A 16248-nucleotide genomic window follows, 5' to 3' on the forward strand; every position below is an offset into this window, starting at 1 on the left:
TAACATTTCCGTTATTTATTTCTCGTATGAAACTACAATAAAAAAGGAAAAGCAGTGCTTTCATCATACAGAATATTCCTCTATGGACAATTCACCCAGTATGGGGCTCGAACCAATGACCCTGAGATTAAAAGTCTCATGCTCTACCATCTGAGCTAACTGGGCTTGTGCTTTTAACATTTTCGGTATTTTTTCCTCATATAAAACTACAATAAATATGGAAAAACAGTGCCTTCACCAACCAGAATGTTCATCTATTGACTGGGCGCAGTTCCACAAACTAGGTCACAAACCACCCAGTGTGGGGCTTGAACACACGACCCCGAGATTAAGAGCCTCATGCTCTACCATCTGAGCTAACTGGGCTTGTGCTTTAACATTTTCGGTATTTTTTCCTCATATAAAACTACAATAAATATGGAAAAACAGTGCCTTCACCAACCAGAATGTTTGTCTATTGATGAAGCAGACTTCCACAACCTAGGTCAGAAATCACCCAGTGTGGGGCTTGAACCCACGACCCTGAGATTAAAAGTCTCATGCTCTACCATCTGAGCTAACTGGGCTTGTGCTTTTAACATTTTCGGTATTTTTTCCTCATATAAAACTACAATAAATATGGAAAAACAGTGCCTTCACCAACCAGAATGTTTGTCTATTGATGAAGCAGACTTCCACAAACTAGGTCAGAAATCACCCAGTGTGGGGCTTGAACCCACGACCCTGAGATTAAAAGTCCCATGCTCTACCATCTGAGCTAACTGGGCTTGTGCTTTTAACATTTTCGGTATTTTTTCCTCATATAAAACTACAATAAATATGGAAAAACAGTGCCTTCACCAACCAGAATGTTCATCTATTGACGAGGCGCACTTCCACAACCTAGGTCAGAAATCACCCAGTGTGGGGCTTGAACCCACGACCCTGAGATTAAAAGTCCCATGCTCTACCATCTGAGCTAACTGGGCTTGTGCTTTTAACATTTTCGGTATTTTTTCCTCATATAAAACTACAATAAATATGGAAAAACAGTGCCTTCACCAAACAGAATGTTCATCTATTGACTGGGCGCAGTTCCACAAATTAGGTCACAAACCACCCAGTGTGGGGCTTGAACCCATGACCCTGAGATTAAGAGTCTCATGCTCAACCATCCTATCGAACTCGGCTTTTGCATTTAACATTTCCGTTATTTATTTCTCGTATAAAACTACAATAAAATAGGAAAAGCAGTGCTTTCATCATACAGAATATTCCTCTATGGACAATTCACCCAGTATGGGGCTCGAACCCATGACCCTGAGATTAAAAGTCTCATGCTCTACCATCTGAGCTAACTGGGCTTGTGCTTTTAACATTTTCGGTATTTTTTCCTCATATAAAACTACAACAAATATGGAAAAACAGTGCCTCGACCAACCAGAATGTTCATCTATTGACTGGGCGCAGTTCCACAAATTAGGTCACAAACCACCCAGTGTGGGGCTTGAACCCACGACCCTGAGATTAAGAGCCTCATGCTCTACCATCTGAGCTAACTGGGCTTGTGTTTTTAACATTTGCTGTATTTTTTCCTCATATAAAACTACAATAAATATGGAAAAACAGTGCCTTCACCAACCAGAATGTTCATCTATTGACGAGGCGCACTTCCACAACCTAGATCACAAATCACCCAGTGTGGGGCTTGAACCCACGACCCTGAGATTAAGAGCCTCATGCTCTACCATCTGAGCTAACTGGCCTTGTGCTTTTAACAATTTCGGTATTTTTTCCTCATATAAAACTACAATAAATATGGAAAAACAGTGTCTTCACCAACCGGAATGTTCATCTATTGACTGGGTGCAGTTCCACAAATTAGGTCACAAACCACCCAGTGTGGGGCTTGAACCCATGACCCTGAGATTAAGAGCCTCATGCTCAACCATCCTATCGAACTCGGCTTTTGCATTTAACATTTCTGTTATTTATTTCTCGTATAAAACTACATAAAATAGGAAAAGCAGTGCCATCATCATACAGAATATTCCTCTATGGACAATTCACCCAGTATGGGGCTCGATCCCATGACCCTGAGATTAAAAGTCTTATGCTCTAGCATCTGAGCTAACTGGGCTTGTGCTTTTAACATTTTCGGTATTTTTTCCTCATATAAAACTACAATAAATATGGAAAAACAGTGCCTTCACCAACCGGAATGTTCATCTATTGACTGGGCGCAGTTCCACGAATTAGGTCACAAACCACCCAGTGTGGGGCTTGAACCCATGACCCTGAGATTAAGAGCCTCATGCTCTACCATCTGAGCTAACTGGGCTTGTGCTTTAACATTTTCGGTATTTTTTCCTCATATAAAACTACAATAAATATGGAAAAACAGTGCCTTCACCAACCAGAATGTTTGTCTATTGATGAAGCAGACTTCCACAACCTAGGTCAGAAATCACCCAGTGTGGGGCTTGAACCCACGACCCTGAGATTAAAAGTCTCATGCTCTACCATCTGAGCTAACTGGGCTTGTGCTTTTAACATTTTCGGTATTTTTTCCTCATATAAAACTACAATAAATATGGAAAAACAGTGCCTTCACCAACCAGAATGTTCATCTATTGACGAGGCGCACTTCCACAACCTAGGTCACAAATCACCCAGTGTGGGGCTTGAACACACGACCCCGAGATTAAGAGCCTCATGCTCTACCATCTGAGCTAACTGGGCTTGTGCTTTAACATTTTCGGTATTTTTTCCTCATATAAAACTACAATAAATATGGAAAAACAGTGCCTTCACCAACCAGAATGTTCATCTATTGACGAGGCGCACTTCCACAACCTAGGTCACAAATCACCCAGTGTGGGGCTTGAACCCACGACCCTGAGATTAAGAGCCTCATGCTCTACCATCTGAGCTAACTTTGCTAGTATTTTCAACACTTGTGGTATTTTTCCTCATATAAAACTACAATAAATATGGAAAACCAGTGCCTTCACCAACCAGAATGTTCATCGATTGACAAGGTACAGTTCCACAAATTAGGTCACAAACCACCCAGTGTGGGGCTTGAACAGATGACCCTGAGATTAAGAGCCTCATGCTCTACCATCCTATCGAACTCGGCTTTTGCATTTAACATTTCTGTTATTTATTTCTCGTATAAAACTACATAAAATAGGAAAAGCAGTGCCATCATCATACAGAATATTCCTCTATGGACAATTCACCCAGTATGGGGCTCGAACCCATGACCCTGAGATTAAAAGTCTCATGCTCTACCATCTGAGCTAACTGGGGTTGTGTTTTTAACATTTGCTGTATTTTTTCCTCATATAAAACTACAATAAATATGGAAAAACAGTGCCTTCACCAACCAGAATGTTCATCTATTGACGAGGCACACTTCCACACCCTTGGTCACAAATCACCCAGTGTGGGGCTTGAACCCACGACCCTGAGATTAAGAGCCTCAAGCTCTACCATCTGAGCTAACTGGGCTTGTGCTTTTAACAATTTCGGTATTTTTTCCTCATATAAAACTACAATAAATATGGAAAAACAGTGCCTTCACCAACCGGAATGTTCATCTATTGACTGGGTGCAGTTCCACAAATTAGGTCACAAACCACCCAGTGTGGGGCTTGAACCCATGACCCTGAGATTAAGAGCCTCATGCTCAACCATCCTATCGAACTCGGCTTTTGCATTTAACATTTCTGTTATTTATTTCTCGTATAAAACTACATAAAATAGGAAAAGCAGTGCCATCATCATACAGAATATTCCTCTATGGACAATTCACCCAGTATGGGGCTCGATCCCATGACCCTGAGATTAAAAGTCTCATGCTCTACCATCTGAGCTAACTGGGCTTGTGCTTTTAACATTTTCGGTATTTTTTCCTCATATAAAACTACAATAAATATGGAAAAACAGTGCCTTCACCAACCGGAATGTTCATCTATTGACTGGGCGCAGTTCCACAAATTAGGTCACAAACCACCCAGTGTGGGGCTTGAACCCATGACCCTGAGATTAAGAGTCTCATGCTCAACCATCCTATCGAACTCGGCTTTTGCATTTAACATTTCCGTTATTTATTTCTCGTATAAAACTACAATAAAAAAGGAAAAGCAGTGCTTTCATCATACAGAATATTCCTCTATGGACAATTCACCCAGTATGGGGCTCGAACCAATGACCCTGAGATTAAAAGTCTCATGCTCTACCATCTGAGCTAACTGGGCTTGTGCTTTTAATATTTTCGGTATTTTTTCCTCATATAAAACTACAATAAATATGGAAAAACAGTGCCTTCACCAACCAGAATGTTCATCTATTGACTGGGCGCAGTTCCACAAACTAGGTCACAAACCACCCAGTGTGGGGCTTGAACACACGACCCCGAGATTAAGAGCCTCATGCTCTACCATCTGAGCTAACTGGGCTTGTGCTTTAACATTTTCGGTATTTTTTCCTCATATAAAACTACAATAAATATGGAAAAACAGTGCCTTCACCAACCAGAATGTTCATCTATTGACGAGGCGCACTTCCACAACCTAGGTCACAAATCACCCAGTGTGGGGCTTGAGCACACGACCCCGAGATTAAGAGCCTCATGCTCTACCATCTGAGCTAACTGGGCTTGTGCTTTAACATTTTCGGTATTTTTTCCTCATATAAAACTACAATAAATATGGAAAAACAGTGCCTTCACCAACCAGAATGTTTGTCTATTGATGAAGCAGACTTCCACAACCTAGGTCAGAAATCACCCAGTGTGGGGCTTGAACCCACGACCCTGAGATTAAAAGTCCCATGCTCTACCATCTGAGCTAACTGGGCTTGTGCTTTTAACATTTTCGGTATTTTTTCCTCATATAAAACTACAATAAATATGGAAAAACAGTGCCTTCACCAACCAGAATGTTCATCTATTGACGAGGCGCACTTCCACAACCTAGGTCACAAATCACCCAGTGTGGGGCTTGAACCCACGACCCCAAGATTAAGAGCCTCATGCTCTACCATCTGAGCTAACTGGGCTTGTGCTGTTAACATTTGCTGTATTTTTTCATCATATAAAACTACAATAAATATGGAAAAACAGTGCCTTCACCAACCAGAATGTTTGTCTATTGATGAAGCAGACTTCCACAACCTAGGTCAGAAATCACCCAGTGTGGGGCTTGAACCCACGACCCCAAGATTAAGAGCCTCATGCTCTACCATCTGAGCTATCTGGGCTTGTGCTTTCAACACTTGCTGTACTTTTTCCTCATATAAAACTACAACAAATATGGTGAAACAGTGCCTCGACCAACCAGAATGTTCATCTATTGACAAGGCGCACTTCCAAAACATAGGTCAGAAATCACCCAGTGTGGGGCTTGAACCCACGACCCCGAGATTAAGAGCCTCATGCTCTACCATCTGAGCTAACTGGGCTTGTGCTTTTAACATTTTCGGTATTTTTTCCTCATATAAAACTACAATAAATATGGAAAAACAGTGCCTTCACCAACCAGAATGTTCATCTTTTGACGAGGCGCACTTCCACAACCTAGGTCACAAATCACCCAGTGTGGGGCTTGAACCGACGACCCTGAGATTAAGAGCCTCATGTTCTACCATCTGAGCTATCTGGGCTTGCACTTTCAACACTTGCTGTACTTTTTCCTCATATAAAACTACAACAAATATGGTGAAACAGTGACTCGACCAACCAGAATGTTCATCTATTGACGAGGCGCACTTCCAAAACCTAGGTCACAAATCACCCAGTGTGGGGCTTGAACCCACGACCACGAGATTAAGAGCCTCATGCTCTACCATCTGAGCTAACTGGGCTTGTGCTTTTAACATTTTCGGTATTTTTTCCTCATATAAAACTACAATAAATATGGAAAAACAGTGCCTTCACCAACCAGAATTTTTGTCTATTGATGAAGCAGACTTCCACAACCTAGGTCACAAACCACCCAGTGTGGGGCTTGAACCCACGACCCCGAGATTAAGAGCCTCATGCTCTACCATCTGAGCTAACTGGGCTTGTGCTTTTAACATTTTCGGTATTTTTTCCTCATATAAAACTACAATAAATATGGAAAAACAGTGCCTTCACCAACCAGAATGTTTGTCTATTGATGAAGCAGACTTCCACAACCTAGGTCACAAACCACCCAGTGTGGGGCTTGAACCCACGACCCTGAGATTAAGAGCCTCATGCTCTACCATCTGAGCTAACTGGCCTTGTGCTATTAACATTTGCTGTATTTTTTCCTCATATAAAACTACAATAAATATGGAAAAACACTGCCTTCACCAACCAGAATGTTCATCTATTGACTGGGCGCAGTTCCACAAATTAGGTCACAAACCACCCAGTGTGGGGCTTGAACCCACGACCCTGAGATTAAGAGCCTCATGCTCTACCATCTGAGCTAACTTTGCTAGTATTGTCAACACTTGTGGTATTTTTCCTCATATAAAACTACAATAAATATGGAAAACCAGTGCCTTCACCAACCAGAATGTTCATCGATTGACAAGGTACAGTTCCACAAATTAGGTCACAAACCACCCAGTGTGGGGCTTGAACAGATGACCCTGAGATTAAGAGCCTCATGCTCTACCATCCTATCGAACTCGGCTTTTGCATTTAACATTTCTGTTATTTATTTCTCGTATAAAACTACATAAAATAGGAAAAGCAGTGCCATCATCATACAGAATATTCCTCTATGGACAATTCACCCAGTATGGGGCTCGACCCATGACCCTGAGATTAAAAGTCTCATGCTCTACCATCTGAGCTAACTGGGCTTGTGTTTTTAACATTTGCTGTATTTTTTCCTCATATAAAACTACAATTAATATGGAAAAGCAGTGCCTTCACCAACCAGAATGTTTGTCTATTGACGAGGCGCACTTCCACAACCTAGATCACAAATCACCCAGTGTGGGGCTTGAACCCACGACCCTAAGATTAAGAGCCTCATGCTCTACCATCTGAGCTAACTGGGCTTGTGCTTTTAACAATTTCGGTATTTTTTCCTCATATAAAACTACAATAAATATGGAAAAACAGTGCCTTCACCAACCGGAATGTTCATCTATTGACTGGGTGCAGTTCCACAAATTAGGTCACAAACCACCCAGTGTGGGGCTTGAACCCATGACCCTGAGATTAAGAGCCTCATGCTCAACCATCCTATCGAACTCGGCTTTTGCATTTAACATTTCTGTTATTTATTTCTCGTATAAAACTACATAAAATAGGAAAAGCAGTGCCATCATCATACAGAATATTCCTCTATGGACAATTCACCCAGTATGGGGCTCGATCCCATGACCCTGAGATTAAAAGTCTCATGCTCTACCATCTGAGCTAACTGGGCTTGTGCTTTTAACATTTTCGGTATTTTTTCCTCATATAAAACTACAATAAATATGGAAAAACTGTGCCTTCACCAACCGGAATGTTCATCTATTGACTGGGCGCAGTTCCACAAATTAGGTCACAAACCACCCAGTGTGGGGCTTGAACCCATGACCCTGAGATTAAGAGTCTCATGCTCAACCATCCTATCGAACTCGGCTTTTGCATTTAACATTTCCGTTATTTATTTATCGTATAAAACTACAATAAAAAAGGAAAAGCAGTGCTTTCATCATACAGAATATTCCTCTATGGACAATTCACCCAGTATGGGGCTTGAACCCATGACCCTGAGATTAAAAGTTTCATGCTCTACCATCTGAGCTAACTGGGCTTGTGCTTTTAACATTTTCGGTATTTTTTCCTCATATAAAACTACAATAAATATGGAAAAACAGTGCCTTCACCAACCAGAATGTTCATCTATTGACTGGGCGCAGTTCCACAAACTAGGTCACAAACCACCCAGTGTGGGGCTTGAACACACGACCCCGAGATTAAGAGCCTCATGCTCTACCATCTGAGCTAACTGGGCTTGTGCTTTAACATTTTCGGTATTTTTTCCTCATATAAAACTACAATAAATATGGAAAAACAGTGCCTTCACCAACCAGAATGTTTGTCTATTGATGAAGCAGACTTCCACAACCTAGGTCAGAAATCACCCAGTGTGGGGCTTGAACCCACGACCCTGAGATTAAAAGTCTCATGCTCTACCATCTGAGCTAACTGGGCTTGTGCTTTTAACATTTTCGGTATTTTTTCCTCATATAAAACTACAATAAATATGGAAAAACAGTGCCTTCACCAACCAGAACGTTCATCTATTGACGAGGCGCACTTCCACAACCTAGGTCACAAATCACCCAGTGTGGGGCTTGAACCCACGACCCCGAGATTAAGAGCCTCATGCTCTACCATCTGAGCTAACTGGGCTTGTGCTTTTAACATTTGCTGTATTTTTTCATCATATAAAACTACAATAAATATGGAAAAACAGTGCCTTCACCAACCAGAATGTTCATCTATTGACGAGGCGCACTTCCACAACCTAGGTCACAAATCACCCAGTGTGGGGCTTGAACCCACGACCCTGAGATTAAGAGCCTCATGCTCTACCATCTGAGCTAACTTTGCTAGCATTTTCAACACTTGTGGTATTTTTCCTCATATAAAACTACAATAAATATGGAAAACCAGTGCCTTCACCAACCAGAATGTTCATCGATTGACAAGGTACAGTTCCACAAATTAGGTCACAAACCACCCAGTGTGGGGCTTGAAAAGATGACCCTGAGATTAAGAGCCTCATGCTCTACCATCCTATCGAACTCGGCTTTTGCATTTAACATTTCTGTTATTTATTTCTCGTATAAAACTACATAAAATAGGAAAAGCAGTGCCATCATCATACAGAATATTCCTCTATGGACAATTCACCCAGTATGGGGCTCGAACCCATGACCCTGAGATAAAAAGTCTCATGCTCTACCATCTGAGCTAACTGGGCTTGTGTTTTTAACATTTGCTGTATTTTTTCCTCATACAAAACTACAATTAATATGGAAAAGCAGTGCCTTCAGCAAACAGAATGTTCATCTATTGACGAGGCGCACTTCCACAACCTTGGTCACAAATCACCCAGTGTGGGGCTTGAACCCACGACCCTGAGATTAAGAGCCTCATGCTCTACCATCTGAGCTAACTGGGCTTGTGCTTTTAACATTTTTGGTATTTTTTCCTCATATAAAACTACAATAAATATGGAAAAACAGTGCCTTCACCAACCAGAATGTTTGTCTATTGATGAAGCAGACTTCCACAACCTAGGTCAGTAATCACCCAGTGTGGGGCTTGAACCCACGACCCTGAGATTAAAAGTCTCATGCTCTACCATCTGAGCTAACTGGGCTTGTGCTTTTAACATTTTCGGTATTTTTTCCTCATATAAAACTACAATAAATATGGAAAAACAGTGCCTTCACCAACCAGAATGTTCATCTATTGACGAGGCGCACTTCCACAACCTAGGTCACAAATCACCCAGTGTGGGGCTTGAACCCACGACCCCGAGATTAAGAGCCTCATGCTCTACCATCTGAGCTAACTGGGCTTGTGCTTTTAACATTTGCTGTATTTTTTCATCATATAAAACTACAATAAATATGGAAAAACAGTGCCTTCACCAACCAGAATGTTCATCTATTGACGAGGCGCACTTCCACAACCTAGGTCACAAATCACCCAGTGTGGGGCTTGAACCCACGACCCTGAGATTAAGAGCCTCATGCTCTACCATCTGAGCTAACTTTGCTAGCATTTTCAACACTTGTGGTATTTTTCCTCATATAAAACTACAATAAATATGGAAAACCAGTGCCTTCACCAACCAGAATGTTCATCGATTGACAAGGTACAGTTCCACAAATTAGGTCACAAACCACCCAGTGTGGGGCTTGAAAAGATGACCCTGAGATTAAGAGCCTCATGCTCTACCATCCTATCGAACTCGGCTTTTGCATTTAACATTTCTGTTATTTATTTCTCGTATAAAACTACATAAAATAGGAAAAGCAGTGCCATCATCATACAGAATATTCCTCTATGGACAATTCACCCAGTATGGGGCTCGAACCCATGACCCTGAGATTAAAAGTCTCATGCTCTACCATCTGAGCTAACTGGGCTTGTGTTTTTAACATTTGCTGTATTTTTTCCTCATATAAAACTACAATTAATATGGAAAAGCAGTGCCTTCAGCAAACAGAATGTTCATCTATTGACGAGGCGCACTTCCACAACCTTGGTCACAAACCACCCAGTGTGGGGCTTGAACCCACGACCCTGAGATTAAGAGCCTCATGCTCTACCATCTGAGCTAACTGGGCTTGTGCTTTTAACATTTTTGGTATTTTTTCCTCATATAAAACTACAATAAATATGGAAAAACACTGCCTTCACCAACCAGAATGTTCATCTATTGACTGGGTGCAGTTCCACAAATTAGGTCACAAACCACCCAGTGTGGGGCTTGAACCCACGACCCTGAGATTAAGAGCCTCATGCTCTACCATCTGAGCTAACTGGGCTTGTGCTTTTAACATTTGCTGTATTTTTTCCTCATATAAAACTACAATAAATATGGAAAAACAGTGCCTTCACCAACCAGAATGTTTGTCTATTGATGAAGCAGACTTCCATAACCTAGGTCAGAAATCACCCAGTGTGGGGCTTGAACCCACGACCCTGAGATTAAAAGGCTCATGCTCTACCATCTGAGCTAACTGGGCTTGTGCTTTTAACATTTTCGGTATTTTTTCCTCATATAAAACTACAATAAATATGGAAAAACAGTGCCTTCACCAACCGGAATGTTCATCTATTGACTGGGCGCAGTTCCACAAATTAGGTCACAAACCACCCAGTGTGGGGCTTGAACCCATGACCCTGAGATTAAGAGTCTCATGCTCAACCATCCTATCGAACTCGGCTTTTGCATTTAACATTTCCGTTATTTATTCCTCGTATAAAACTACAATAAAATAGGAAAAGCAGTGCTTTCATCATACAGAATATTCTTCTATGGACAATTCACCCAGTATGGGGCTCGAACCCATGACCCTGAGATTAAAAGTCTCATGCTCTACCATCTGAGCTAACTGGGCTTGTGCTTTTAACATTTTCGGTATTTTTTCCTCATATAAAACTACAATAAATATGGAAAAACAGTGCCTTCACCAACCAGAATGTTCATCTATTGACGAGGCGCACTTCCACAACCTAGATCACAAATCACCCAGTGTGGGGCTTGAACCCACGACCCTGAGATTAAAAGTCTCATTCTCTACCATCTGAGCTAACTGGGCTTGTGCTTTAACATTTGCTGTATTTTTCCCTCATATAAAACTACAATAAATATGGAAAAACAGTCCCTTCACCAACCAGAATGTTTGTCTTTTGATGAAGTAGACTTCCACAACCTAGGTCAGAAATCACCCAGTGTGGGGCTTGAACCCACGACCCTGAGATTAAAAGTGTCATGCTCTACCATCTGAGCTAACTGGGCTTGTGCTTTTAACATTTTCGGTATTTTTTTCCTCATATAAAACTACAATAAATATGGAAAAACAGTGCCTTCACCAACCAGAATGTTCATCTTTTGACGAGGCGCACTTCCACAACCTAGGTCACAAATCACCCAGTGTGGGGCTTGAACAGACGACCCTGAGATTAAGAGCCTCATGTTCTACCATCTGAGCTATCTGGGCTTGCACTTTCAACACTTGCTGTACTTTTTCCTCATATAAAACTACAACAAATATGGTGAAACAGTGACTCGACCAACCAGAATGTTCATCTATTGACGAGGCGCACTTCCAAAACCTAGGTCACAAATCACCCAGTGTGGGGCTTGAACCCACGACCACGAGATTAAGAGCCTCATGCTCTACCATCTGAGCTAACTGGGCTTGTGCTTTTAACATTTTCGGTATTTTTTCCTCATATAAAACTACAATAAATATGGAAAAACAGTGTCTTCACCAACCAGAATGTTTGTCTATTGATGAAGTAGACTTCCACAACCTAGGTCACAAACCACCGAGTGTGGGGCTTGAACCCACGACCCCGAGATTAAGAGCCTCATGCTCTACCATCTGAGCTAACTGGGCTTGTGCTTTTAACATTTTCGGTATTTTTTCCTCATATAAAACTACAATAAATATGGAAAAACAGTGCCTTCACCAACCAGAATGTTCATCTATTGACGAGGCACACTTCCACAACCTTGGTCACAAATCACCCAGTGTGGGGCTTGAACCCACGACCCTGAGATTAAGAGCCTCATGCTCTACCATCTGAGCTAACTTTGCTAGTATTTTCAACACTTGTGGTATTTTTCCTCATATAAAACTACAATAAATATGGAAAACCAGTGCCTTCACCAACCAGAATGTTCATCGATTGACAAGGTACAGTTCCACAAATTAGGTCACAAACCACCCAGTGTGGGGCTTGAACAGATGACCCTGAGATTAAGAGCCTCATGCTCTACCATCCTATCGAACTCGGCTTTTGCATTTAACATTTCTGTTATTTATTTCTCGTATAAAACTACATAAAATAGGAAAAGCAGTGCCATCATCATACAGAATATTCCTCTATGGACAATTCACCCAGTATGGGGCTCGAACCCATGACCCTGAGATTAAAAGTCTCATGCTCTACCATCTGAGCTAACTGGTCTTGTGTTTTTAACATTTGCTGTATTTTTTCCTCATATAAAACTACAATAAATATGGAAAAACAGTACCTTCACCAACCAGAATGTTTGTCTATTGATGAAGCAGACTTCCACAACCTAGATCAGAAATCACCCAGTGTGAGGCTTGAACCCACGACCCTGAGATTAAAAGTCTCATGCTCTACCATCAGAGCTAACTGGGCTTGTGCTTTTAACATTTTCGGTATTTTTTCCTCATATAAAACTACAATAAATATGGAAAAACAGTGCCTTCACCAACCGGAATGTTCATCTATTGACTGGGCGCAGTTCCACAAATTAGGTCACAAACCACCCAGTGTGGGGCTTGAACCCATGACCCTGCGATTAAGAGCCTCATGCTCAACCATCCTATCGAACTCGGCTTTTGCATTTAACATTTCTGTTATTTATTTCTCGTATAAAACTACATAAAATAGGAAAAGCAGTGCCATCATCATACAGAATTTTCCTCTATGGACAATTCACCCAGTATGGGGCTCGATCCCATGACCCTGAGATTAAAAGTCTCATGCTGTACCATCTGAGCTAACTGGGCTTGTGTTTTTAACATTTTCGGTATTTTTTCCTCATATAAAACTACAATAAATATGGAAAAACAGTGCCTTCACCAACCGGAATGTTCATCTATTGACTGGGCGCAGTTCCACAAATTAGGTCACAAACCACCCAGTGGGGGGCTTGAACCCATGACCCTGAGATTAAGAGTCTCATGCTCAACCATCCTATCGAACTCTGCTTTTGCATTTAACATTTCCGTTATTTATTTCTCGTATAAAACTACAATAAAATAGGAAAAGTAGTGCTTTCATCATACAGAATATTCCTCTATGGACAATTCACCCAGTTTGGGGCTCGAACCCATGACCCTGAGATTAAAAGTCTCATGCTCTACCATCTGAGCTAACTGGGCTTGTGCTTTTAACATTTTCGGTATTTTTTCCTCATATAAAACTACAATAAATATGGAAAAACAGTGCCTTCACCCACCAGAATGTTCATCTATTGACTGGGCACAGTTCCACAAACTAGGTCACAAACCACCCAGTGTGGGGCTTGAACCCATGACCCTGAGATTAAGAGTCTCATGCTCAACCATCCTATCGAACTCGGCTTTTGCATTTAACATTTCCGTTATTTATTTCTCGTACAAAACTACAATAAAATAGGAAAAGCAGTGCTTTCATCATAGAGAATATTCCTCTATGGACAATTCACCCAGTATGGGGCTCGAACCCATGACCCTGAGATTAAAAGTCTCACGCTCTACCATCTGAGCTAACTGGGGCTGTGCTTTAACACTTTCGGTATTTTTTCCTCATATAAAACTAGAATAAATATGGAAAAACAGTGCCTTCACCAACCAGAATGTTTGTCTTTTGATGAAGCAGACTTCCACAACCTAGGTCACAAACCTCCCAGTGTGGGGCTTGAACCCACGACCCTGAGATTAAGAGCCTCATGCTCTACCATCTGAGCTAACTGGGCTTCTGCTTTTAACATTTTCGGTATTTTTTCCTCATATAAAACTACAATAACTATGGAAAAACAGTGCCTTCACCAACCAGAATGTTCATCTATTGACGAGGCGCACTTCCACAACCTAGGTCACAAATCACCCAGTGTGGGGCTTAAACCCACGACCCCGAGATTAAGAGCCTCATGCTCTACCATCTAAGCTGACTGGGCTTGTGCTTTTAACAATTTCGGTATTTTTTCCTCATATAAAACTACAATAAATATGGAAAAACAGTGCCTTCACCAACCGGAATGTTCATCTATTGACTGGGCGCAGTTCCACAAATTAGGTCACAAACCACCCAGTGTGGGGCTTGAACCCATGACCCTGAGATTAAGAGCCTCATGCTCAACCATCCTATCGAACTCGGCTTTTGCATTTAACATTTCTGTTATTTATTTCTCGTATAAAACTACATAAAATAGGAAAAGCAGTGCCATCATCATACAGAATTTTCCTCTATGGACAATTCACCCAGTATGGGGCTCAATCCCATGACCCTGAGATTAAAAGTCTCATGCTCTACCATCTGAGCTAACTGGGCTTGTGCTTTTAACATTTGCTGTATTTTTTCCTCATATAAAACTACAATAAATATGGAAAAACAGTGCCTTCACCAACCAGAATGTTTGTCTATTGATGAAGCAGACTTCCACAACCTAGGTCAGAAATCACCCAGTGTGGGGCTTGAACCCACGACCCTGAGATTAAAAGTCTCATGCTCTACCATCTGAGCTAACTGGGCTTGTGCTTTTAACATTTGCTGTATTTTTTCGTCATATAAAACTTCAATAAATGTGGAAAAACAGTGCCTTCACCAACCAGAATGTTCATCTATTGACGAGGCGCACTTCCACAACCTAGGTCACAAATCACCCAGTGTGGGGCTTGAACCCATGACCCTGAGATTAAGAGCATCATGCTCTACCATCTGAGCTAACTTTGCTAGTATTTTCAACACTTGTGATATTTTTCGTCATGTAAAACTACAATAAATGTGGAAAAACAGTGCCTTCACCAACCAGAATGCTCATCTATTGACGAGGCGCACTTCCACAACCTAGGTCACAAATCACCCAGTGTGGGGCTTGAACCCACGACCCTGAGATTAAGAGCATCATGCTCTACCATCTGAGCTAACTTTGCTAGTATTTTCAACACTTGTGGTATTTTTCCTCATATAAAACTACAATAAATATGGAAAACCAGTGCCTTCACCAACCAGAATGTTCATCGATTGACAAGGTACAGTTCCAAAAATTAGGTCACAAACCACCCAATGTGGGGTTTGAACAGATGACCCTGAGATTAACTGCCTCATGCTCTACCATCCTATCGAACTCGGCTTTTGCATTTAACATTTCCGTTATTTATTTCTCATATAAAACTCCAATAAAATAGGAAAAGCAGTGCCTTCATCATACAGAATATTCCTGTATGGACAATTCACCCAGTATGGGGCTCGAACCCATGACCCTGAGATTAAAAGTCTCATGCTCTACCATCTGAGCTAATTGGGGTTGTGCTTTTAACATTTGCTGTATTTTTTCCTCATATAAAACTACAATAAATATGGAAAAACAGTGCCTTCACCAACCAGAATGTTTGTCTATTGATGAAGCAGACTTTCACAACCTAGGTCAGAAATCACCCAGTGTGGGGCTTGAACCCACAACCCTGAGATTAAAAGTCTCATGCTCTACCATCTGAGCTAACTGGGCTTGTGCTTTTAACATTTTCGGTATTTTTTCTTCATATAAAACTACAATAAATATGGAAAAACAGTGCCTTCACCAAACGGAATGTTCATCTATTGACTGGGCGCAGTTCCACAAATTAGGTCACAAACCACCCAGTGTGGGGTTTGAACCCATGACCCTGAGATTAAGAGTCTCATGCTCAACCATCCTATCGAACTCGGCTTTTGCATTTAACATTTCCGTTATTTATTTCTCGTATAAAACTACAATAAAATAGGAAAAGCAGTGCTTTCATCATTTGGAATAT

The 16248-nt window shown here is 41.3% G+C and overlaps 19 non-coding genes and 1 gene segment (V, D, J or C); 1 reads left to right on the plus strand and 19 right to left on the minus strand.

The window, feature by feature from the left end:
- The window catches only part of LOC114456123 (T-cell receptor beta-2 chain C region-like), a 297915-nt gene that overhangs the window by 242710 nt on the left and 38957 nt on the right, over positions 1-16248 (plus strand).
- On the minus strand, positions 494-566 carry trnak-uuu (transfer RNA lysine (anticodon UUU)). Its single transcript has one exon. It is a non-coding gene; the product is annotated as a tRNA-Lys (tRNA).
- trnak-uuu (transfer RNA lysine (anticodon UUU)) lies at positions 1271-1343 on the minus strand. Its single transcript has one exon. It is a non-coding gene; the product is annotated as a tRNA-Lys (tRNA).
- Positions 1472-1544, minus strand: trnak-cuu (transfer RNA lysine (anticodon CUU)). The gene has a single exon. It is a non-coding gene; the product is annotated as a tRNA-Lys (tRNA).
- On the minus strand, positions 2448-2520 carry trnak-uuu (transfer RNA lysine (anticodon UUU)). The gene has a single exon. It is a non-coding gene; the product is annotated as a tRNA-Lys (tRNA).
- On the minus strand, positions 3423-3495 carry trnak-cuu (transfer RNA lysine (anticodon CUU)). Its single transcript has one exon. It is a non-coding gene; the product is annotated as a tRNA-Lys (tRNA).
- trnak-cuu (transfer RNA lysine (anticodon CUU)) lies at positions 5376-5448 on the minus strand. Its single transcript has one exon. It is a non-coding gene; the product is annotated as a tRNA-Lys (tRNA).
- On the minus strand, positions 5778-5850 carry trnak-cuu (transfer RNA lysine (anticodon CUU)). The gene has a single exon. It is a non-coding gene; the product is annotated as a tRNA-Lys (tRNA).
- On the minus strand, positions 5979-6051 carry trnak-cuu (transfer RNA lysine (anticodon CUU)). The gene has a single exon. It is a non-coding gene; the product is annotated as a tRNA-Lys (tRNA).
- On the minus strand, positions 8104-8176 carry trnak-uuu (transfer RNA lysine (anticodon UUU)). The gene has a single exon. It is a non-coding gene; the product is annotated as a tRNA-Lys (tRNA).
- On the minus strand, positions 8305-8377 carry trnak-cuu (transfer RNA lysine (anticodon CUU)). The gene has a single exon. It is a non-coding gene; the product is annotated as a tRNA-Lys (tRNA).
- Positions 9080-9152, minus strand: trnak-cuu (transfer RNA lysine (anticodon CUU)). Its single transcript has one exon. It is a non-coding gene; the product is annotated as a tRNA-Lys (tRNA).
- Positions 9281-9353, minus strand: trnak-uuu (transfer RNA lysine (anticodon UUU)). Its single transcript has one exon. It is a non-coding gene; the product is annotated as a tRNA-Lys (tRNA).
- Positions 9482-9554, minus strand: trnak-cuu (transfer RNA lysine (anticodon CUU)). Its single transcript has one exon. It is a non-coding gene; the product is annotated as a tRNA-Lys (tRNA).
- trnak-uuu (transfer RNA lysine (anticodon UUU)) lies at positions 10056-10128 on the minus strand. The gene has a single exon. It is a non-coding gene; the product is annotated as a tRNA-Lys (tRNA).
- On the minus strand, positions 10257-10329 carry trnak-cuu (transfer RNA lysine (anticodon CUU)). Its single transcript has one exon. It is a non-coding gene; the product is annotated as a tRNA-Lys (tRNA).
- Positions 10458-10530, minus strand: trnak-cuu (transfer RNA lysine (anticodon CUU)). Its single transcript has one exon. It is a non-coding gene; the product is annotated as a tRNA-Lys (tRNA).
- On the minus strand, positions 11034-11106 carry trnak-uuu (transfer RNA lysine (anticodon UUU)). Its single transcript has one exon. It is a non-coding gene; the product is annotated as a tRNA-Lys (tRNA).
- trnak-cuu (transfer RNA lysine (anticodon CUU)) lies at positions 11838-11910 on the minus strand. Its single transcript has one exon. It is a non-coding gene; the product is annotated as a tRNA-Lys (tRNA).
- trnak-uuu (transfer RNA lysine (anticodon UUU)) lies at positions 14914-14986 on the minus strand. The gene has a single exon. It is a non-coding gene; the product is annotated as a tRNA-Lys (tRNA).

This window comes from Gouania willdenowi, chromosome 22 (genome assembly GCF_900634775.1).
Source record: "Gouania willdenowi chromosome 22, fGouWil2.1, whole genome shotgun sequence".
Classification (NCBI taxonomy): Eukaryota; Metazoa; Chordata; class Actinopteri; order Blenniiformes; family Gobiesocidae; genus Gouania; species Gouania willdenowi.